A 24,590-nucleotide genomic window follows, 5' to 3' on the forward strand; every position below is an offset into this window, starting at 1 on the left:
GAAGAGCATCTTCCCTGAGGCTGTGACCCTGCTGAACCTCACATCTCAGCGCTAAGCAGTACTGCACCCACATTGTTCTGTCTCAGTACTTTTATATTTGTGTGCTGTAGCACTTACTTTTTATTCGCAGTTATTTTGTAAATAATACTATTCTTTTACACTTTTGGTTAGATGCTAATTGCATTTCATTGGCTTTGTATCTGTAGTTGGCACAATGACAATAAAGTTGAATCTAATCTAATCTTAAACAGTTGGATGAGAAAGTAGAGACGTTACAAAAGGATTTGGACAGATTAGGAGAATGGGCAAAGGAATGGCAGATGGTATACAATGTCAGGAAGTGGAAAGTCATGCACTTTGGTAGAAGAAATGAAAGGGTTGACTATTTTCTAAATGGAGAGAAAATACTAAAATCTGAGGTGCAAAGGGATTTATTTGGGAGCCCTTGTTCAGGATTCCCTGAAAATTAATTTACAGTTTGAGTCTGTGGCGAAGACGACCAATGCAATTTTAGCATAAATTTCAAGAAAACTAGAACATAAAAGCAAGAATGTAATTTTGAGATTTTATAAAGCACTGGTGAAGCCTCACTTCGAGCATTGTGAGCAGGTTTAGCCCCCTTCCTGTAGAAAAGATGTGCTGAAAATGGAGAGGGTTCAAAGGAGGTTCAGGAAAATGATTCCAGGATTGAATGGCTTGTCACATGAAGAGTGTTTGATGGCTCTGGTCCTGTATTTCCTGGAATTCAGAAAAATGAGGGGTGACCTCATTAAAACCTATCACATAGTGAAAGGACTTTATAGAGTGGATGTGGAGAGACTGTTACCTATGGTGGGAGAGTCTGGGACCAGAAGACACAACCTCAGACTGGAGGGGAATCCTTTTTGAATGGACATGAGGAGGAATTTCTTGGCAGCTGTGAAGGTTGTATGTATATTTAAGGCACAGGTTGATAGATTCTTGATTGGTCAGGGCATGAGGGGATATGGGGAGAAGTCAAGAGATTGGGGTTGAGAGAGAAAATGGATCTGCCATAATGGAGTGGCAGAGCAGAATTGACGGGCCAAATGGCCTAATTCTGCTCCTATATCTTCTGGTCTTATATATATACTTCAATAATGAATTGACATTGACTCTGAATTTACTTTGGACAGCAGGAAACATTTTTGTGACATTTGACCTTGGATCACATGGCTCCATCAGCCCGTTTCAGAGGTTTCTCCTGGAGTGAGGTTTCATAATCATTGAGCTGTTAATTGTGTTTTCTTTGCCATAGTGCTATATTTAATGTTTTGTTTTTTTTTCTTGAATTATCTGGAGACACAGTTAATAACTGTGGCATATCAATAAAGTTGGGCTTGTGTGATCAATACCTTATTGTGTGTAACTTTGTTGGTACAGTTCTGGCATTGTAACAGTGGCAAGTAAATGTCACTTAACACAGTCAGTCAGATCAAGTAATTAGAAAAGTGAACAATCTCATGCTCTGAGATCTCCTGGATCTCTGGAACATCGAATAACCTCAGTGGCCACTTTATTAGGTACCCCCTGTACCTTATAAAATGGCCACTGAGTGTATGTTTGTGGCCTTCTGATGCTTCCCAACCACCTAAAGGGTTGATGCATTGTGCGTTCAGAGATGCTCTTCTGCACACCATGGTTATGACACGTGGTTATTTGAGTTACTGGTGCTTCCCTGTCCATTCACCTCTGACCTCTTAACAAGGTGTTTTTACCCACAGATCTGCCACTCATTGGATATTTTTTGTTCTTCTCACCATTCTCTATAAACTCTGGAGATTGTTATTCGTGACAATTTCAAGAGATCAACAGTTTCTGAGATAATCTATCCCGTCTGGCACCAACAATAATTCCATGGTCAAAGTCATTTAGGTCACATTCTTCCCCATCCTGATGTCTGGTCTGAACAACAACTTAACCTCCTGAAACTGATCCAATCACAAACAAGAGAAAATCTGCAGGTGCCGGAGTTCTAAGCAACACAAAATGCTGGAGGAACTCAGCAAGTTTTCCTGTGTTACATCGGTGACTTCATTGGTGCTGCTTCCTGCACCCATTCGGAGATTGTCGACTTCATCAACTTTGCTTCCAACTTCCATCCTGCCCTCAAATTTACCTGGTCCGTTTCTGACATCTCCCTCCCCTTTCTCGATCTCTTTGTCTCTATCTCTGGAGACAGCTTATCTACTAATGTCTATTATAAACCCACAGACACTCACAACTACCTGGACTATACCTCTTCCCACCCTGTTACTTGTAAAAATGACATCCCCTTCCCTCACTTCCTCAGTCTCCACCGCATCTGCTCTCAGGATGAGGCTTTCATTCTAGAACGAAGCAGATGTCCTACTTCTTCAAAGAAAGGGGCTTCCCTTCCTCCCTCATCAACGCTGTCCTCACCTGCAACTCTTCAATTTCGCATACATCTGCCCTCACCTCATTCTCCCATGACCCCACCAGGCATAGGGTTCCTCTTGTCCTTACCTTCTACCCCACCAACCTCCACGTCCAGCACATAATTCTCCGTAACTTCTGCCATCTCCGATGGGATCCCGCCACCAAGCACATCATTCCCTCCCCCCTCACTTTCTGCTTTCCACAGGGATCACTCCGTGCCAATCTCTCTTGTTCATTCATTCCTCCCCACTGATTTTCCTCCTGGCACGTATCCTTGCAAGCGGAACAAGTGCTACACTTTCTCCCTCACTAGCATTCGAGGCTGAAAACAGTCCTTTCAAGTGCGGTGACACTTCTCCTGTGAGTCTGTTGCGGTTATAAGACCAAAAGACAAAGGAACAGAAGTCAGCCATTCGGCCCATCGAGTCTGCTCCGCCATTCTCCCATTTAGTCCCACTCCCCCGCCTTCTCAGCATAACCTTTGATGCCCTGGCTACTCAGATACCTATCAATCTCTGCCTTAAATACACACAATGACTTGGCCTCCATTGCCACCCATGGCAACAAATGCCATAGATTCACCACTCTGTGGCTAAAAAAATTTCTTCGCTTCTCTGTTCTGAATGGGCGCCCTTCAATCCTTAAGTCATGTCCTCTCGTACTAGACTCCCCCATCATGGGAAACAACTTTGCCACACCCACTCTGTCCATGCCTTTCAACATTCGAAATGTTTCTGTGAGGTCCCCCCCCATTCTTCTAAACTCCAAGGAATGCAGTCCAAGAGCGGACAAACGTTCCTCATATGTTAACCCTCCCATTCTCGGAATCATTCTAGTGAATCTTCTCTGTATCCTCTTCAACATCAGCATATCCTTTCTTAAATAAGGAGACCAAAACTGCCCACAGTACTGCAAGTGAGGTCTCACCCGCACCTTATAGAGCCTCAACATCACATCCCTGCTCCTATACTCTATTCCTCTAGAAATGAATGCCAACATTGCATTTGCCTTCTTCACCACCGACTCAACCTGAGGTTAACCTTAAGGGTATCCCGCACAAGGATTCCCAAGTCCTGTTGCATCTCAGAACTTTGAATTCTCTCCCTATTTAAATAATAGTCTGCCAGTTTATTTCTTCTGCCAAAGTGCATAACCATACACTTTCCAACATTGTATTTCATTTGCCACTTCCTTGCCCATTCTTCCAATCTATTCAAGTCTCTCTGCAGACTCTGTTTCCTCAGCACTACTGGCCCCTCCACCTATCTTCGTATCATCAGCAAACTTAGCCACAAAGCCATCTATTCCATAATCCAAATCGTTGATCTACAACGTAAAAAGAAGCGGCCCCAACACGGATCCCTGTGGAACACCGCTGGTAACCGGCAGCCAACCAGAATAGGATCCCTTTATTCCCACTCTCTGTTTTCTGCCAATCAGCCAATGCTCTATCCACGTATGTAACTTTCCTGTAATTCCATGGGCTCTTATCTTGTTAAGCAGCCTCATGGGTGGCACCTTGTCAAAGGCCTTCTGAAAATCCAAATATACAACATCCACTACATCTCCCTTGTCTAGCCTACTTGTAATTTCCTCAAAAAATTGTAATAGGTTTGTCGGGCAAGATTTTCCTTTAAGGAAACCATGCTGAGTTCTGTCTATCTTGTCATATGCCTCCAGGTACTCCATAACCTCATCCTGACAATTGACTCCAACAACTTCTCAAACACCGATGTCAAACTAACAGGTCTATAATTTCCTTTTTGCTTCCTTGCCCCCTTCTTAAGTACTGGAGTGACATTTGCAATCTTCCAGTCCTCCGGAACCATGCCAGAATCTATCGACTTTTGAAAGATCATCGCTAATGCCTCCGCAATCTCCACAGCTGCTTCCTTCAGAACACGAGGGTGCATTCCATCTGGTCTGGGAGATTTATCGACCTTTAGCCTATTCAGCTTCCTGAGTACTTTCTCTGTCGTAATTGTGACTGCGCACACGTCTCTTCCCTGCCACCCTTGAGTGTCCGGTATACTGCTGATGTCTTCCTCAGTGAAGACTGATGCAAAATACTCATTCAGTTCCCCCACCATCCCCTTATCTCCTGTATTGGTTATCAACTGCATCCGGTGGTCCTGGTGTGGCTGCTGTATATCGGTGAGACCTGATGAAGATTGGGAGACTACTTCACCGAACACCTATGCTCCATCTGATGAAAGAAAGCGGGATCCCCCAGTGGCCATGCATTATAATTTCACTTTGCATTCCAATATGTCAGTCCATGGCATCCTCTACTACCGCGATGAGGGCACACTCAGGGTGTAGGAGCAACACCTTATATTCCATCTGGGTAGCCTACATCGACTTATCAAACATCTTGTAATTCCCCCTCCCTACTCCTACCATGCCCCCCTGCCGCACGGTTCCCCATTTCCTTTTCCCTCTTCACCTTATCTCCTTACCTGCCCATCATCTCCCTCTGGTGCTCCTCCCCTTTTCTTTCTTCCATGGCCTTCTGTCCTCTCCTGTCAGATTCCCCCTTCTCCAGCCCTTTATCTCTTTCACCAATCAACTTCCCAGCTCTTTACTTCACCCCTCACCTGCCCACCCCCCGGTTTCACCTGTCATCTACGACTATTTGTGCCTCCCTCCCCCCTCCCCCACCTTCTTACTCTGACTTCTCATCTATTTTCTCCACTTCTGATGAAGGCTCTTGGCCCGAAACATTGACTGTTTACTCTTTTCCATAGATACTGCCTGGCCTGCTAAGTTCTTCCAGCATTTTGTATGTGTTTTCTGACAATGTCTGCAGGTTTTCATGCTGCCACAGGATTGTCTGATTAGACAGTTGCATCAATGCGCAGTGGTCTGTGTGTACCTAATACAGCAGCTGCTGAGCGTTGATACGAGGCTCCGTTGGATTTTTGCTTCAGGATGGAGAGTTAAGGGGCTGAGACCAAAATCAGATCAATGATGAGGTTTGAGGAGCCGAACAGGCGACTCCTGCTCTGATTATGACTGGTCACAGGAATGCAATCCAACAGGGAAATGTCATAATTAAAAAAAAGACAATTATGTTTATTACTAGGCAGGGCAGCACTGTGAGGATCATGTGTTTATTGATTTCTGAAGCACCTTTAACACCGTACAGCCCTCATTGCTGGGGGAAAACTCTGTTCAATGCAGTTTGAGACTTGCATCGTAACCTGGATAATGGACTGGCCGACTGGAGTTTGTGCTTGTGTGTTAGTGTGGCTTCAGAGCTGTGTGTCAGGAATGTCTATAAGCAGCACTGAGGCCCCACAGGGGACCGTATTAGCTCCCTTCCCCTGTTTACCATGTATACCTGGGACTTTAAATACAACACTGAGTCATGTCAAATAGCAGAAATTCCCTGGTGACTTAGCAATAGTTGAGGAGGGACAGGAGGATGAATACAGGGTCCTGATGGAGGACTTTGTCAAATGGTGCAAGGTGAATCATCTGTAGCTCAACATCTGTAAGGCAAAGGAGATGGTGATGGACTTTAGGAAGACTAAGCCTGCACTGCTCCCTGTTACTGTTGATGGTGAGGATGTGGATGTGGTGAGGAACTTCAAGAACCTGGGGGTGCACCTGGTTGACAGACTTGAGTGGAGCACCAACACAGAGGCTGTGTGCAAGAAGGGCCAGAGTCGCCTCTACTCCCTGAGGAGACTGAGGTCCTTTGGAGTATGCAGGCCTCTTGTCGCCAGTAAAATCTTCTATGTGGTGGTGATATCTGTTATCTGTCAAATAGGGGACCGTGCACAATTCTGATTTGATGGAGACGGATGTGAGAGCACGGAGGAACATCTGGAAAACTTCTGAAATGCCCGCTTCGCTGCCGCTGCTACTGTGTGGTAACCGGAATCTCCGGAGCTGAAGGCCCCGAAATCCTCGGCTTTGCGTGTTTCAGAGGCCGGGAGAGGTTGAAGGCACTCGGCAGAGGATGGCGCTCGGGAGGGTGTATCGGAGAGGCTGGTCGGAAGCTCGGAGTTTTCGGATGGATGGACTCAGAGTCGGCTGTGGTCGGCTGCTTCCAAGGTATCGGCAAGTTGACGGTGCCTGGAGGTTTATGGCAGGGAGTTTCTTCCTTTTGCCGCCTGCTATCGGGAACTCCGGAGTGAATCGACTCGGGATCTTGAGACTTTTTTTTACTGTGCCCACTGTCTGTTCTTCATCAAATTATGGTATTGCTTTGCACTGCTGTAACTATATGTTATAATCATGTGGTTCTGTCAGTGTTAGTCTTTGGTCTGTCCTGTCTTCTGTGATAGCACTCCGGAGAAGCATTGTATCATTTCTTAACGCATGTATGCATTTCTAAATGACAATGAAAGAGGACTGAGTGTTCTCATCACCTAATATATCTCTCTTTTTCCCAACCAAGTTTCCAATATCCTTTGAAAACCATGGCTCTATCAAACTTTAAACCTCTCCTTTCAACCTAAGAGGAACATAAAGATTCTGTACTCTCAAAATTTCACCTTTAAATGACTTCCATTTCTCTATTACATTGTTATGACACTATTCACAACACCGCGAACATTTATGTCATCAGCAAATTCACTAACCCATCCCTCCACTTCCTCATCCATGTCACATAATGAAAAAATGTTTTAAAAGATGCAAAACTGAAATAATTAGTGTTCATGAGTTGAAATCTGATGGTGGAGGGGAAGAAACTGGTCCTAAAATTTTAAGTGTGCATCTTCAGCCAGCTGCAACTGCTCCCTGATGGGAGAAGTGACAGAGAGCAAGTCCTGGGAGATGAGGCCCTTGATGATGGATTCTGCCATCTTGAGGCAATACCCTCGATATCCTCAATATGCTGACCAAGTCTGCAAACATTTGCATCCTCTTTCGATCTTGTCTGTTGGAGCGTCCATAGCAGATGGTAATGCAGCCAGTCAGAATATTCTCCACTGTACATCAGTAGCATGTAACGAGGGACAAACCAGATGCTGAGCAAACTCCTGTGGTGACATAGTTGGGGAGCAGTTTCCTACAGTTCAGCTGCCCTGTTTCCTCACTTGTACTCAGTCACTGCTCCGACCTGCCAGACTGCCTGCAAGCTGTGCACGCTGCCCGGCCATCTCTGCGTCTGAACGAGGATCTGGCCCTCTAGCTGTTTGCTGTAATAGTGTGCTTCCTTCCAGTCTTTTCTGTGACATTCTCCTATTACAGAAATACCAGATCATCTGCTGCACAACATGGGGAAGGTGCGTTGTGTGATGGAGGGAGAGATGGGAGAAGGGGTAGTGCATACACTTCAGAACAGAGAAAGGTGACCATCATTTTGCAAGATATTGTGTTGTGACAAGACAAGGGTTGCATATGATGACATATATATATACTTTGATAATAAATTGACATTGTGCTTTGCAAGATAATGTACAGATAGTGTGCAGTCAACCTAGGTATAGAATCGCTTAGAAGAGCCATTTGTTTACCAAGACAAGGTAAAGATGTAAACAAAGGATTCTAGGGTGTTGGATTCTGATGCTTTTTATCCAAGGTTCTTTTGGAAGTCAAGAAAGAGGCATGAAACTTGTTACTTCACGAACATTTGATTGCGTGCTGAAATAACAAAGAGAATTGGAAATTATAGAAGGTGAAGGAAAAGAAGAGTCAAAGACTTAAAGAATAAATGTGGCAAGATAAGGTGTTCGGCTCCTTTTATACCATAAATAAGAAACATTGCATTCAAATCTGTAGATAAGAGTTAACCAATCAAATGGCCCCTATCCAAATAATGTGATGCCCAAGAACTTCATAGAATCATATAGAATTGTAGCCACTAGGGGGCAGACTGAACAACTGCATACACACACTAGGAAACGTACTAAACAGTTATTTGCATATAGGCAGCCACTGTATATGAAATACAACCAGGCAATTATTTGTTAAACTGCACAGAAAATAGCTATTTTACAGGCTAATCCAACAAGGGTGACATTTGCTATGTGTCAGTTGTTTTATTAAATCTGTAGTATTATTTGCCTTTAACACATGGATACTATTGGCTGTTAACACTTGTAATATCATGGCCTACCACGGTGTCTTCATACTTAGGGTGTTCTCTTTCAAGTGGCCACAGACTGGGACTTCATTGGGGAAAAAATGGGATAAATTTCTCAGTTCCATCACCTGAGTATGCAACTACTTTATCTAAAGGAAAATAAAATGATTAAGATGGTTTATCTCTGGTTGGTCAAAAGTTCTAAGAAAGAACATAGAAACAACTATAGATGGAAAAGGGCCAGCAATATCATAAAGGATCCCACCCAGACTGTTGATGGACTGTTTGTCCCACTCCGATCAGGGAAGAGGCTGTGCAGCATCCACACCACGACCACTGGATTCAACAAGAGTTACTTCCCCCACACTGACAGGCTGATCAACGTCTCCACCCACAAACCCACCCCACCACCCCCCACCACCATTACATCCACATCAGGCACTTAATCATTTCCCGTCAGCATCACCTTATGTTCAGATACTCCTGCACCAAACATCACTTTATGTACATAAAATCAGTCTCTGTATACAAACTAATCTAATGTAAATCTCTGTATACAAACTAATCTAATGTACATACTGGACAGCAACACTCAACAATTACTTGTTCTTGTGATTCATAGGATTGCTTTTATATTTACATTTATTGTGATGGAGAGGGATAAGTTTACAACTTTCTGCAGCTTTTTCTGATCCTGTACAAAGACCCCGCAATACCAGACAGTGAAGTAACCAGTTAGAATGCTTTTATGGTACATCTGTAGAAAATTGCTGGAGATTTGGTGACATCCCAAATCTCCTCAAAGTCCTCATGAACTATAACTGGTGACATGCCTTCTTTGTAATTGCATCAATATGTTGGGCTCCTTTACACTCATGTATTGAAGAAGAGAAATAAATAATCTTGAATCTTGAAAAGCATCAAAAAGTTGGGGGGAAAACTCTGGATAAAGAGAGCCACGGTCAGTAGAAAGAGAAATAAACAATAGGCTGGAGGAACTCAGCAGGCTGAGTAGCATCTGCAGGAGGTGGTGGGGGAGAGGAAGGAATTATGTATCTGACAATGGAAGCTTTGTGACTGGTTAGCAAATCCATCCATACTATCCTTTGGCCACACACTTACAGATACTGATCGGAATGTTTCAACAGTAAACCTGATCCATGCCCTGCTCACTTAAGAGCGTTTACGAGGAGGAGTCCCGAGGGGGACATCATGTGACTAACTTAGCCCTGAAGAAGACAGTCAGGTTTATAAGACCATAAGATATAGGAGCAGAAGTAGGCCATTTGGGCCATTGAGTCTGCTCCACCATTCAATCATGAGCTGATTTAATTCTTCCAGTCATCCCCACTCCCCTGCCTTCTCCCCATACCCTTTGATGCCCTGGCGAATCAAGAACCTATCTATCTCTGCCTTAAATGCACCCAATGACTTGGCCTCCACAGCCGCCTGTGGCAACAAGTTCCACAGATTTACCACCCTCTGACTAAAGTAATTTCTCCACATCTCTATTTTGAATGGACATCCTACAATCCTGAAGTCGTGCCCTCTTGTCCTAGACTCCTCTACCATGGGAAATAACTTTGCCATATCTAATCTGTTCAGGCCTTTTAACATTTGGGATGTTTCTATGAGATCCCCCCTCATTCTCCTGAACTCCAGGGAATACAGCCCAACAGCTGCCAGACATTTCTCATACACTCACCCTTCCATTCCTGGAATCATTCTCGTGAATTTCCTCTGAACCATCTCCAATGTCAGTGTATCCTTTCTAAAATAAGGAGCTGAAAACTGCACACAATACTCCAAGTGTTATCTCACTAGTGCCTTATAGAGCCTCAGTATCACATTCCTGCTCTTATATTTTATATATCTAGAAATGAATGCCAACATTGCATTTGCCTTCTTCACCACCAACTCAACCTGGAGGTTAACCTGTAGGGTATCCTGCACAAGGACTCCCAAGTCCCTTTGCATCTCTGCATTTTGAATTCTCCCCCCATCTAAATAATAGTCTGCCCGTTTATTTCTTCCACTAAAGTGCATGACCATACACTTTCCGATAATGTATTTCATTTGCCACCTCTTTGTCCATTCTTCTAAACCATCTAAGCCTCTCTGTTTCCTCAACACTACCCACTCCTCCACCTATCTTTGCATTATCGGCAAATTTAGCCACAAATCCATTAATACCATAGTCCAAATCATTGACATACGTTGTAAAAAGCAGTAGTCCAACGCTGACCCCTATGTAACTCCACTGGTAACCGGCAGCCAGCCAGAATAGGATCCCTTCACTCCCATTCTCTATTTTCTGCCGATCAGCCAATGCTCCACCAATACTAGTAACTTCCCTGTAATTCCATGGGCTCTTACCTTGCTAAGCAGCCTCATGTGCGGCTCCTTGTCAGAGGGCTTCTGAAAATCGCAGTACATCACATCTACTACATCTTCTTTGTCTACACTGCTTGTAATTTCCTCAAAAAATTGCAGTGGGTCAGTCAGGCAGGATTTTTCTTTCATGAAACCATTCTGGCTTTGGCCTATCTTGTCACGTGCCTCCTGTACTCCGTAATCTCATCCCTAACAATCGATTCCAACCACTTCCCAACCATTGATGTCAGAATTACAGGTCTATAGTTTCCTTTCTGCTGTCTCCCACCCTTCTTAAATAGCGGAGTAACATTTATAATTTTCCAGTCATCCAGCTTTACTGTTTAAACATTGGAATCAGTATTTGTAAATATGACACCATTAAAGCCAAAGGACATTATGGACAGGGGAAGGAATTGTCGATGTTTTAGGTCAAACCCCTGCTGGGTTCCTCCAACAGTTTGTGTGTTCCTTCAGATTCTAGCATCTGTGGTCCATTGTGAAATAGTATAGTCCCTAAAAGGTGACTGAAACCCATGTATGCTGTGGTTCTGGTATTTACAGTCTACATATATTCTGATGGAGAAGATCATTTGATGCATCTAATTTATTTATTGTGATAGAACATGGAACAGACCCCTCTGGCCCTTCCAGCCATGCCACCCAGAAACCCCCGATTTACCCCTCGCCCAATCATGGGACAATTGACACTGACCAATTAACGTACCAACTGGTATGTCTTTGGACTGTGGGAGGAAACTGGAGCACTCGGAGGAAACCCACACTGTTATAGGGAGAATGTACAAACTCCTTACAGTCAGCAACGGGAATACTGGTCCTCATTGCATTCCTTTCAGCCCCCTCACCTATTTCCCTGTATTCTCTCTCACTTGTCGATTAATCTCTTGACCCTCTTGCTTCCCACCAAAGCCAGAGGCAACTTACAGTGGACAACAAACTGACTAGTCTGTGTCTGGGATATGGGAGAAACCCACAGGAGAACCTCATGTTCTCTGCTGGAGTGTCGTGTAGAAACTCCAGACAGACAGAAACTGGGTCTGATTACAACTTAATGCTTCAAAGACTGGTGGAGCAAGAAATTCTTATGTAGATCATCACTCAGGGTTGTGGACTGAGAGCTGTGAAATGGGTTAAACCTATAGTCTGTCTTTAGCTGGCATGGACACAATAGGCCAAATGACCATTAAGCACGCTGTTCTCAGTGAATGATTTTATGGAAGCTCCAGCTCAGAGGTAAATAGACTACCAACAGCGAGCAGCAGATGATGGAAGCACTTTAGAAACAACCTGGATTGCCACTTGAAGGGAATAGCTAAGGGAACAAAATGGAAGTTTGCTCTATCCAGAATTATAATGGACTTAATGGACCTAGGGGCTCCAATCCATGCCATAATGGCTGAAGGATTGTACATTTATGACAGAGCGGGCGATGTCTGATCCAGTGTGAATTAGTGATAGAGCACTGCAGCACAGAACCAGGCCATTTGTCCCATTTAGTCCCTGCTGACCTCTTTTTCTACCTGTTCCTATGGAAGACCAGAGCCCCACCTCATCCATGTACCTAATGTTGTGTTTTTAATATTTAAGTACTGTTTGTGTAATCTCAATCCTTTTCATTTAATTCATTTTTCATTATATGTATAAATACCTGTATTGCATCAGTCGTCACACTGTCATGTGGTACGTCCGTGCCTCCCTTAAAGTAAACTCGAAGTTGGACCTAAAAACGCAAAGGAAATCTGCAGATGCTGGAATTATGTGCAGCACACATAAAAGTTGCTGGTGAACACAGCAGGCCAGGCAGCATCTCTAGGAAGAGGTACAGTCGATGTTTCAGACCGAGACCCTTCATCAGGACTAACTGAAGGAAGAGCTAGTAAGGGATTTGAAAGTGGGAGGGGAGGGGGAGATCCAAAATGATAGCAGAAGACAGGAGGGGGAGGGATGGAGCCAAGAGCTGGACAGTTGATTGGCAAAAGGGATATGAGAGGATCATGGTACAGGAGGCCTGGGGAGAAAGAAAGGGGGTGGGGGGGGAGAACCCAGAGGATGGGCAAGGGGTATAGTGAGAGGGACAGAGGGAGAAAAAGGAGAGAGAGAAAAAGAATGTGTGCATATAAATAAATAAATAACGGATGGGGTACGAGGGGGAGGTGGGACATTAGTGGAAGTTTGAGAATTCAATGTTCATGCCATCAGGTTGGAGGCTACCCAGATGGAATATCAGGTGTTGTTCCTCCAACCTGAGTGTGCTTTCTCTGGCGGATAGAGTGTAGGGCCAGACAGCAACCTGACGCGCGCCCGCCCGATCCACCCACCGCAGGTCGGTGCGGGACGGTTCAGGAGTCGTGGCGACAGGCTCAGACTAAAACTGACAAATGTGTTAGTGTCAGACAGAATACATTAAACTTATCACAAGCAGTAATGATCAAAAAGTTTAGTTAGTCAGTCCTCGTCAGAAAGGGTTTTCTGGCTGTTGGTTCTCTGCTTTGTGACACTGTTTTCTTAATGTGTGATGTGTGGATCCTCATCGGCTTCACTTGCACCTTCAGAGCAATGTACCTAGTTAGCTGTACTTAAAATGGGCCTTTCCACCAAGGCTCAAGGCAATGGTTTCGTCAGTTCGATCTCACCACTATCCCATCTCCAGGCTGGTAGGTGTGACTCTCTGAAGCCAGCACAATCTTCTGGCCTTCAATACCAGTTAATGAAAACCTTTGAGTGTGTATCAGAGCCACACAATACAGCAACATGTTTTCACTCATGGTCTGGATGTCATCTGTTTAACCCAGAGGGGAGGAACAACTGGTAAGAGCATGACGCATCCCAATACTTTCTCATTCACGGATAGGCCTGTCACATGACTGGGAGCACAGCAGGTAGTCATGAGAACCGTATTACACTGTACTCACCTCAGGGGGTGAAACAGTCTGTAGTAGTAATTCACTTAATCTGACTGATTGTGTTAAACAACTTTAACTGTCGTCACAAGAAGCGTACCAGCAAAGTTACACACAGGATACAGGTGGCCCCCGTATTCCAGACGATTGCTTTATGACACCTCGCTGTTACGAAAGACCTACATTAGTTACCTGTTTTCACTAACAGAAGGTGTTTTCACTGTTATGAAAAAAGGCAGCGTGCGCCCGAGCAGCCAAGCTCCTCCCCCGGAACTGCATTCTAGCCGGCATTGCTTAAACACGTGCTTTATCACGATTTATTTTGTGCATCTGATAGCAAGATGAGTTCTAAAGTATCGGAAAAGCCTAAAAGAGCTCGTAAGGGTGTTACACTTAGTGTAAAACTAGACATAATTAAGCGTTTCGATCGTGGTGAACGAAGTAAGGACATTGTCCACGCATTGAATTTTCCTGTGTCCACCATTCGCACTATTTATACGCAGAGATAAAGAATTTTGAAAGCTGCCGATGTTACTGTGGTTCTGCTCATAGCAAATTGGTCTCTCGGCATCCAATAATGGATAAAATGGAAAGTCTATTGCTTGAGTGGATTGATGGGTGTACAAAGCGTGGTGTTCCGTTAAGTTTTCTTATACTTAAGGACAAATCAGTCAGTCTTTTTAATAAGCTGAAACAGAAAGCACTAGACGATGGTAATGAAAGTGTTGCGAGGTGGAATTTAAAGATAGTCATGGGTGGTTTGAACGGTTTCTTTTTTTTTAATATAATTTTTATTGAGTTTTTGAAGTGATTAAATAGAAAGATATGACTACCCTACCCCCTCCCTTTAACCCTACCCCCCCCCCGATATATACCCCTAGCTGAAAAAAAACGGAAAAAAAGAAAAAGAAAGATGAACTGCCCAGATATTGGAAAGTTTCCACATGCTCCATGGGATTCAAAATAAATTTAGTACATTTATTTATTACTTTCCCCAAGGGACCAATATCTTTATCATCGGAGCAAATAAATATGCCATCCAATCTTTTGTAAATAAGGGCGCCAAATATTCAAAAATATATCATATTTATCTCTTAAATTATAAGTAATTTTTTCGAGTGGAATACAACTAGACATTTCATTGTTCCAACGATTCATACTTAAATACGAATCCGATTTCTAAGTAACTGCTATAGCCTTCTTGGCTACTGCCAATGCAATTTTTATGAATTCTTTCTGATATTTATTCAGTTTAAGTTTTGGTTTTATCCTTTCAATATCACATAATAGAAATAATACAGGGTTGTGTGGAAGTTGAGTTCCAGTAATTTGTTCCAATAAGATTCTTAAATTTATCCAAAAAAGTTGAATTTTAGAACAAGACCAAGTAGAATGTATGAAAGTACCAATTTCTTGATGACACCGAAAACATTGATCAGATAAGTTTGAATTTATTCTATTTATTTTTTGCGGTGTAATATATAATTGGTGTAAAAATTTATATTGTACTAACCTAAGTCGAATGTTTATTGTATTTGTCATACTGTGAAGACACAGTCTTGACCAATTTGTTTCATCAATATTAATATTCAAATCTGTTTCCCATTTTTGTTTTGACTTGTGGATTCCTTGTTTAATTATACATACATACAAGAAATTATACATACAAGAAATAATTTTTAAAATTTTTCCTTTTTGAATTAAAATTTCAATTTCATTGGGTTTTGGCAAAAACATTGTTTGACCCAGTTTGCCTTTTAAGTAAGCCCTTAATTGAAGGTAACAAAAGAAAGTGTTATTTGATATTTTATATTCATTCTTCAGTTGTTCAAATGACATCAATATACCTCGTTCATAACAGTTTCCTATAGATCTAATCCCTTTTTGGTACCAGTTATATAAAAGTTGATTATCCATTGTAAAAAGAATAAGTCTGTTTTGAAACAAAGGTCTCCTTGCTAATAAAGATTTCTTTATTTCATTATCAACATTTATCTTATTCCATAGATCAATCAAATGTTTTAATATAGGAGATTCTTTCTTTTCCCGTATCCACTTAGATTCCCATTTATATATAAAATCTTCGGGTGTATTTTCTCCTATCTTATCTAATTCTATTCTGATCCATGCCGGTTTTCGTTCATCAAAGAAAGATGCGATGAATCTAAGTTGATTTGCTTTATAATAATTCTTAAAGTTTGGAAGTTGTAACCCTCCTAACTCAAATTTCCATGTCAATTTTTCCAATGATATTCTTGACATCTTACCTTTCCAAAGAAATTTTCTCACACATTTATTTAATTCTTGAAAAAATTTCTGTGACAATTGTTTTGAAACAAATACTGTAATCTAGGAAATATATTCATTTTTACAACATTGACTCTATCCACCAATGTTATTGGTAGTATCATCCATTTGTCAAGATCTTCTTGAATTTTTTTCAATAGCGGTAAATAATTAAATTTATATAAATTCTTTACATCATTATCAAGTCTTATACCTAAATACTTTATACCATTTACCGGCCATCTAAATTGGGTTGCTTATCGACATTGGCAACAGTCTCCTTTAGTAAGAGGTAAAATTTCACTCTTATCCCAATTTTATTTATACCCTGATACTTTCCCATATTCATCCAATCTAGAAGATAATTTATGTAACGAATACTGTGGGTTTGTTAAGTAAATCAAAACATCATCAGCAAATAGGTTAATTTTATATTCCTCCTGATTAACTCTAAAACCCTTAATATCTGATCAATTCTAATTAGTTCTGCTAATGGTTCTATTGCCAATACAAATAAAGCAGGTGATAATGGACAAACTTGTCTAGCTGACCTTTTTAACTGGAATGGTGTTGAAATTTGAGTATTTGTCACTACTTTAGCATTAGGGTTAGTATTTAAAGTTTTAATCCAGTTTATAAAAGGTGGTCCTAACCCATATTTTTCTAATACTTTAAATAAGAAATCCCATTCCAATCTATCAAATGCTTTTTCTGCATCCAAGGCTACTACTATACTCATCTCCTCCCTTTTTTGTGCCAAATGAATTATACTGAGTAGCCGAGTTACATTATCTGCCAATTGTCTATTTTTAATAAATCCTGTCTGATCCATATGTATTAATTTTGGTAAATATTTAGATAATCTATTCGATAAAATGTTTGCTATTATTTTATAATCCGTGTTCAACCCAAAAATAGGCCTATATGATGCTGGTTTTAAAGGATCTCTATCTTTTTTTGGCAATACTTTTACAATCGCTGTTGAGAAAGATTCTGGGAGTTTATGTATTTCTTTCCGCTTGGTGTATTAACTCCATAAAAGGAGGAAATAATAAATCTTTAAACTTTTTATAAAATTCAGGTGGAAAACCATCTTCTCCTGGAGATTTATTACTTTGGAGTGATCCTAAAGCTTCTTCAACCTCTTTTAATGTAAAAGGCATATCTAATCCCTTCTGTTCTTCCGAATTCAATTTTGGAAGAGTTACTTGTGATAAAAACCTTTCTATCTCATTAACATCATTTTGTGATTCTGATTGATATAATTCAGAATAGAAACTTTTGAAGGTTTCATTAATTTCTAAAGGTTTATAAGTAATTTTATTTGCACTTGTTCTAATTGTATTTATCGTTTTGGATGCTTGTTCTGTTTTCAACTGCCAGGCAAGAATTTTGTGTGCTGTCTCACCTAACTCATAATACCTTTGCTTAGTTCTCGTAATTGCTTTTTCCATTCTATATGTCTGAAGCGTATTATATTGTAACTTCTTATTGACAAGTTGTCTTCATTTTTCTTCTGTCATATGTCTTTGAGATTCTTTTTCTAATTTTGTAATCTCTTTTTCCAATTGATCTAGTTCTGCCATATATTCTTTCTAAATTTTAGTCGTATAACTTATTACCTGACCCCTCAAATATGCTTTCATCGCATCCCATAGTATAAATTTATCATCCACTGAATGAGAGTTTGTATTGAAAAAAAATTGGATCTGTTTTTTCATAAAATCACAAAAGTCTTGACCTTTTAATAATGTTGAATTAAATCTCCATCTACAAGTCACTTCTTCCTTATCCGTCATTATTATTGTCATTAATAAAGGAGAATGATCTGACAATATTCTTGCTTTATATTCCATATTTTTCACTCTGTGTTGAATATTCATTGATAATAGAAAAAATCTATCCTTGAGTAAGTTTTGTGTCTATTAGAATAGAACAAATAACCTCTTTCTTTGGGATTAATTCTTCTCCATATATCAATCAAATTTAAACCTTAAAGTTAAAGTTAGTTTTACTACCTTCGATTTTGTGACAGCCTTAGTTATCTATCTAAGACTGGGTCGAGGCAAAAATTAAAATCTCCTCCTATTAACAATTTTTCATGTGCATCAGCCAAATTCAAAAAAGCTTCTTGTATGAATTTTGCATCATTTTCATTTGGTGCATAAATATTCATGAAGGTCCATAATTCAGAAAAAAGTTGACAGTGTATAATCACATATTGGTCCCCCTAGGATTCAAGTGCAACCTGTACAAAAAGGACGGGTTGCACTTGAATCCTAGGGGGACCAATATCCTGGCAGGGAGATTAGCGGGGGCTACTGAGGTGACTTTAAACTAGAATGGTTGGGGGTGGGAATCAAATTAAAGCGGCTAGGCGTGAGGAGGTTAGTTCACTACAGGGGGATGGGAACCAGTGCAGAGAGACAGAGGGGTGTAAAGTGAGGGTAGAAACTAAAAATACTATGGAGAAAAGTAAAAGTGGCAGGCCGACAAATCCAGGGCAAGCATTAAAAAGGGCCACTTTTCAGCATAATCGTATAAGGGCTAAGAGAGTTGTAAAAGAGCGCCTGAAGGCTTTGTGTGTCAATGCAAGGAGCATTCGTAATAAGGTGGATGAATTGAAAGTGCAGATTGTTATTAATGATTATGATATAGTTGGGATCACAGAGACATGGCTCCAGGGTGACCAGGGATGGGAGCTCAACGTTCAAGGATAGTCAATATTCAGGAGGGATAGTCAGGTCTGGCGAAGGGTCTCGGCCTGAATCGTCGACTGCCTGCTGCGTTCACCAGCAACTTTTATGTGTATTGCTTGAATTTCCAGCATCTGCAGAATTCCTGTTGTTTTAATTTCTGATGTTCTGTTTCTGTTAAATGCGTTTCCTGTAAGAAGGCTAAATCTACCTTCATTTTCTTAATATGTGTTAAGATGCTTTTTCTTTTCACCGGTCCATTAAGCCCATTAACATTAAAACTCAAAAAATTCAACAAATTAGTCATTATTCTTAACAAAGTTACTCCAATCTAAAACGTTACTTAACATCTCAACTCTCATAGTTCCTTGGGGAATCTCTTTAAACTTCACCATGTTGCTATGTGTTTCCCTCTCAATCTTCCAGGCAAAAAGAAAGAAATAAAAAAAAGATAAGATACAAAAAGAAAAACAACAAAATACCCCCCTACTAATGTTGTTATTGAAAAGATACACAAAACTACCCCCCTCCATTTTGCGGGTCATGGCTATTGCCACGCTTGCACAAATGAATTCCGTAGCGATTGGTCAGTATTTCTTCCAGCTCCCCCATAACAAAAACATTGTATATATATAGAAAAATTAATGTCACTATTCCCAACTAATATTCTTCAAAGTTTAACCTTTCTTCCCCTCCATCATATAATTAATAATATATTTATATATTCTTTCGCTTTTAAAAATCTGCCAAGTCCATTCCTTGACAAAATCTTCATCTTTAATCCATCTCGCTCCCCTGGGTTTGCTCTTGTATCTTCAAAGAATCTCGCACAAACTCCTCCGCTTTCTGGTAGTCGTCAAAAAATCTTTTTTCTCCGGCAGCCAAAAAAATCTTCAAGGTTGCAGGATAGCGCAGTATAAATTGATAACCGTGATCCCAAAGGACTTTTTTCACTGGATTAAATTTCTTCCTTCTCTTCAAAAGTTCATAACTTAAGTCAGGGTAGAAAAAGATTTTTTTTTTCCCTTTTATCATCAATGGCCCTTTTCTATTCTTGGCAGCTTGAGCAGCGGCCTGCACAATCTTTTCTTTGTCTTGAAACCTTAAACATTTTATTAAAATTGATCGTGGATATTGGTCACCTTGTGGTTTTGGTCTTAGAACTCTATGTGCCCGTTCAATTTCAATTGATCGGTCTTCCTCTTTCATTTGCGAAGTTTCCGGGATCCATCTTTGAAAAAATTCTATTGGATTGTCTCCCTCTATACCTTCTTTAGGACCAACAATCTTAATATTATTTCGTCTACTAAAATTTTCCAGCACGTCCACTTTCTCCAACAGTCGATTTCTTTCCGTTTTCTAGACAAGCATATCATTTTCTGTTTTTTCCACTCTGTGGTTAATATGTTCCATTGTTCTTTCCAGATTTTGAAGTTTCTTATCCATTTTCTCCTGTCTTCTCATAGCTTTATCATAGCTCAGCTTCATGTTTCTAATCTCTATTTTTGCTCCTTTTAATTCAGTCATTACTTGCAATAAAGCCTCTGTTATGTCTCCATCATATCCTTTACTTTTAGTCTCTTCCAGTTCATCCTCTTCTTCTTTATCTGTGTTCTCTGCAGAATCCGATTCTGATTCTGGGTCACTTTCGCTTGCAGTGGCCGTCGGTTCTTGTAGTCTAAGTTGTATCGATTTGCGCATGCCAACTTCTTTGCGCATGCGCAATTCCGGCATCTTCTTCCCAGGGACCGCCGCTGCTGCTATTGCTCCCTGTTCTTCAACGCCAGAGATAAAACGTGTCTCCTCCGAAGGAGATCCAACCTGAGTCCAAGGATCTATCGCTGCAGTAGGCCCTTTTTCCTTCCTGTCTCGCAGCAACTTCACAACAGCAGACTTCTTCTGTTGCGATTTACGAGGCATATCGTAAAATAATCTTGAGAAGTTTATAAGTAGTTTTTGGAAAGTATTTATTAACTTTGTTTTGTTTAAATGGTACTTTGCTGATTTTTTACGGGAGAGCTGGATTCATACGTCTCAATCACTTGTCATCACGTGATGTCCCCCGTTTGATTGGTTTCTGAGGCAACAGCAGCTTCATAGTTTAAGCAGTTGTCCCCAACGTCTCGGCCATGGACCAATACCGGGCTGCGAAGAATGCAGCGGTGCAGCAGTAGTCAGAACGCACCCACCACATCTTTAAGAAAAAAGCCGAAATAAACAAGCTAATTAATTAAGTGCCACCCGGCACGTAAATGTCGGCCCAGATCAGAGGCGATTGCCGATTGCGTCGGGTAGTTATTCGTATAAGCAAGTGTTTAACTGTGACGAAACTGCAATTTATTGGAGTCTTCCCGATTCCGGTAAGTGAAACTACACTGTACATACATTATTTCTACTTTATATAGGCTGCGTATTTTTATATCTTATTTGGTATGATTTGGCAGCTTCATAGCTTAAAGGTTACTGGAGAGAGTGTTTCTGCCTAGAGCGCTTCCGCAAGATTGTCGCTGCACTCTACAGTGCTGCAGAAAAGTATTTCTACTTTATATAGGCTGTGTGTTTATCATATCGTTCCTGCTTTTACTATATGTTACTGTTATTTGAGGTTTTATGTGTTATTTGGCATGATTTTGTAGGTTATTTTTTGGATCTGGGAATGCTCAAAATTTTTTCCCACATTAATAAATGGTAATTGCTTATTCACTTTACGACATACTGGCTTACGAACCATTTCATAGGAACGTTCTAACTTTGGATAGCAGGGGAAACCTGTATTGATCAGATTGAACCCAACTTTATTGATATTCCACAGTCCACCATTCCATAAGAATCAAGAAAAAGGCAAAACATTAAAATATTGCCCTGTTGACAAAGAAAACGCAATTAAAGGGTAAATGATTATATACCAAAGAAGAGAAAATCTGCAGATGCTGAAAATCTGAGCAACGCACACAAAATGCTGGAGGAACCCAGTGGGCCAGGCAGCATCCATGGAAAAATGTACAGTCGACATTTCAGACTGAAACCCTGCTGAAGTTACGTTTTTCCAATGATCATGTAACCTCACTGCAGGAGAGACATCTTAAACTGGGCTGATGGAGCCGTGCGATCCAAAGTCAGATGTCACAAAAATATTTCCCACTATCCAAAGTAAATTCGAAATACAGTAAATTTATTTTCAAAGTACTTATATGCCATTCTCATGAAATTCTTTATCCAATAAAGACTCCCTAAAGTGAGTCCATAGATTGTGGATTCAGTTCAGTGTTGGATAACTTCACTCACCCTAACACTGAACTGATTCCAAAACCTATGGACTCCCTTTCAAAGACTCTTACTCGTATTCTCGATATTTACTATTATTGTTTTGTTTTCTTTTGTGTAGTTGCAGTACTTGTTGTCTTTTTCACACAGGTTGTTTGTCAGCCTTTGTAGTATGCAGATTTTCATTGATTCTACTGTGTTTCTTTGTCTTTACTGTGACTGCCTGCAAGAAAGTGAATCTTGAAATGAAGAAAAAATATAATGAAAAGGAGTGAAGTGACAATTACAGAAAACTTATACATTCATACTACCCTGAAATACCCCAACAAAGCAATTTATTGCACAGAGTTGCAGCCTGTGCCCCACCAGAGATAATACCCTCCCACTTCCTGCAATAAATTGTGCAAACAGAATGGCAGGATCCATTCATATATATATATATATATATATATATATATATATATCTCGCGCAGTCTCGCTCTCTGTCTCTCTCCCCCAGAGCACAGCCCGCCTTCACCTGGGGAACCAACTGAGCTCCAGTAAACAACTCCCATTTATACAGTAGAATTAAATTCACCTGAGATCATTTGGGATGGGGAGGGGGAAGTCAAAATAACTTCAGGTCTCCACTAAATGTCAACAGAGCCATGGATAGCATGAACAGAGACATTACCGGCTTGTGAATAATCTATTGTACACCACATTCTACTTGCATTGTCTACAAACCTGACCTGTTATCATTCAGACCACCCACAACATTCTTGTGTTGGTCAATCAGCACATTCTTCTTTCTCCCACATGCTTTGCCAAAGCAACTAAATGAACTTCCATGCTAATCTGGGAAAGAATGGAGTGGGGAGTGTTTGTCCATTGTTAAAACCCATCAGGAATTAGCAGTTGGGACACCAAACTTCCTAGGTTGCAAGTCTACCGCAGAACTAATTCTGTCCTTCCATTTGGTGGTACCACTGGCTTGACGTATGATGAGATGTCTAGATCCATATCAGCTTCATTTAAACCTTCAGAGCAATATATCTAGTTAGCATTACTTGAAGTGGGCCTTCCCACTGAGACTTGAGACAATTGTTTCATTGGCAGGATCTCACCAGCACCCCTTCTCCTTCCTGGTAGGTCTGACACTCTCTAGCGAGCACGATCTCCTGGACTTCAAGTACCTATTGATGGGAAACCTTTAATGGTTTGTATCAGTGTCACACAATGCAGCAACATGCTTTCACTCGTGGTATGGAGGTCATGTGTTTAACCCAGAGGGGAGAAGCAACTGGTAAGAACATGGTACTATCACACATGGATTTAGGCCTGTTACGCAGTTTGGAGCACAGTGCATTCTGATGAGAGCCAGTGGAAGCCCCGCTGGCCACTTCAATCCAGTTTCCTCCAACAATTTAGTCAACTTGTTTTTCAGGGTTCCATTCTGACTTTCAACATCATTAGTAGATTGTGGGCGGTAAGGATAGGTGAAGTGATGCTTACCCTGCAAGACTTCTGTCAATTGCCTGTGGAGTGTGGCCATTATCATTTGAGGTTTTTTCAGGGATTCCAAACAATGGATGAAATTCTCATGAGGAAAGGTTAGCAACACCTAGAGCATAATTTCTACGAGTTGGATAATTTCTATGATTTGTCACACCACATATCCACAGATTGTGAAGTGGTCATGGTTACAGAGAACCTTTAACATCCTGTTCCAAGTCCAGCTTCCCTTCAGGAACTCATACCAGAACAAGGACAAAAGTCCTTTTTGGGAAGGTGGCAATGTGTTTCCAATTATCAGAACTACCAGTAAAAGCCTAAACAAATATGACTAATAGCAAAGCATGCTGAAAGTGTGGAAAGCACATGAGAAAATCAACTTAAGAGCTGGTTGATGTTGCAACCAGTAAAAGTTGTCAAGGTAAACACTGAGAACTACTTCCAAGACAAACTTCATTCCTGCTTGTGTTTAAAGGGCTTCCAATTTAAACCCAGAGAGGAATGAGGCAGAACAGGAAAATGTTTTCCATGATAGCGTGCCATCAGAAATAGAACGAACACGTAGCTATGATAATGAGCTCTGTGAGTACAGGATTGCAAATGAATAGTCAGAGGAACTCAGCAGGTCAGGCAGCATCAAGTTCAAGTTCAGATTCATTGTCCTTCGACCATAGACAAGTCTACCACCGAATCCAGACCAAGGTGCACAACACAGTACGTATAACTCACACGCAACACATAAGGTAATATTAGCACAAATAAATTAACAATTAATAAGGTGCATTTATGACACAAGCCAAAAATATAACACTACTGGTGCTTCGTACGTGATGTGGTCTGGGTGGTGACAGGGAGGTCAGGAGTCTGACAGACTGGTGGAAGAAGCAGTTTCCCATCCAACAGTCAATGTCAATATGATACCTCCTGCCTGATGGTAGGTGGTCAAAGAGTTTCTTGGAAGGGTGGGAGGAATATATATGCTGTGCTCCTGATAAATATCTTGGATGTTTAAAATTAATGAATATTGGTGGATCTGATTAACAGTCAGAGAGCAGAAGAAACCTTTCTTTGTCATGCAGAGGTCTGAGCATAAATACT

The 24,590-nt window shown here is 41.0% G+C and overlaps 1 pseudogene; it reads right to left on the reverse strand.

The window, feature by feature from the left end:
* Window positions 1-20,654, reverse strand: part of LOC140210643 (deoxynucleoside triphosphate triphosphohydrolase SAMHD1-like) — a 90,923-nt pseudogene extending 70,269 nt beyond the window's left edge.
* Between the last annotated feature and the right edge of the window lie 3,936 nt (window positions 20,655-24,590).

This window comes from Mobula birostris, chromosome 2 (genome assembly GCF_030028105.1).
Source record: "Mobula birostris isolate sMobBir1 chromosome 2, sMobBir1.hap1, whole genome shotgun sequence".
NCBI classification, from domain to species: Eukaryota; Metazoa; Chordata; class Chondrichthyes; order Myliobatiformes; family Myliobatidae; genus Mobula; species Mobula birostris.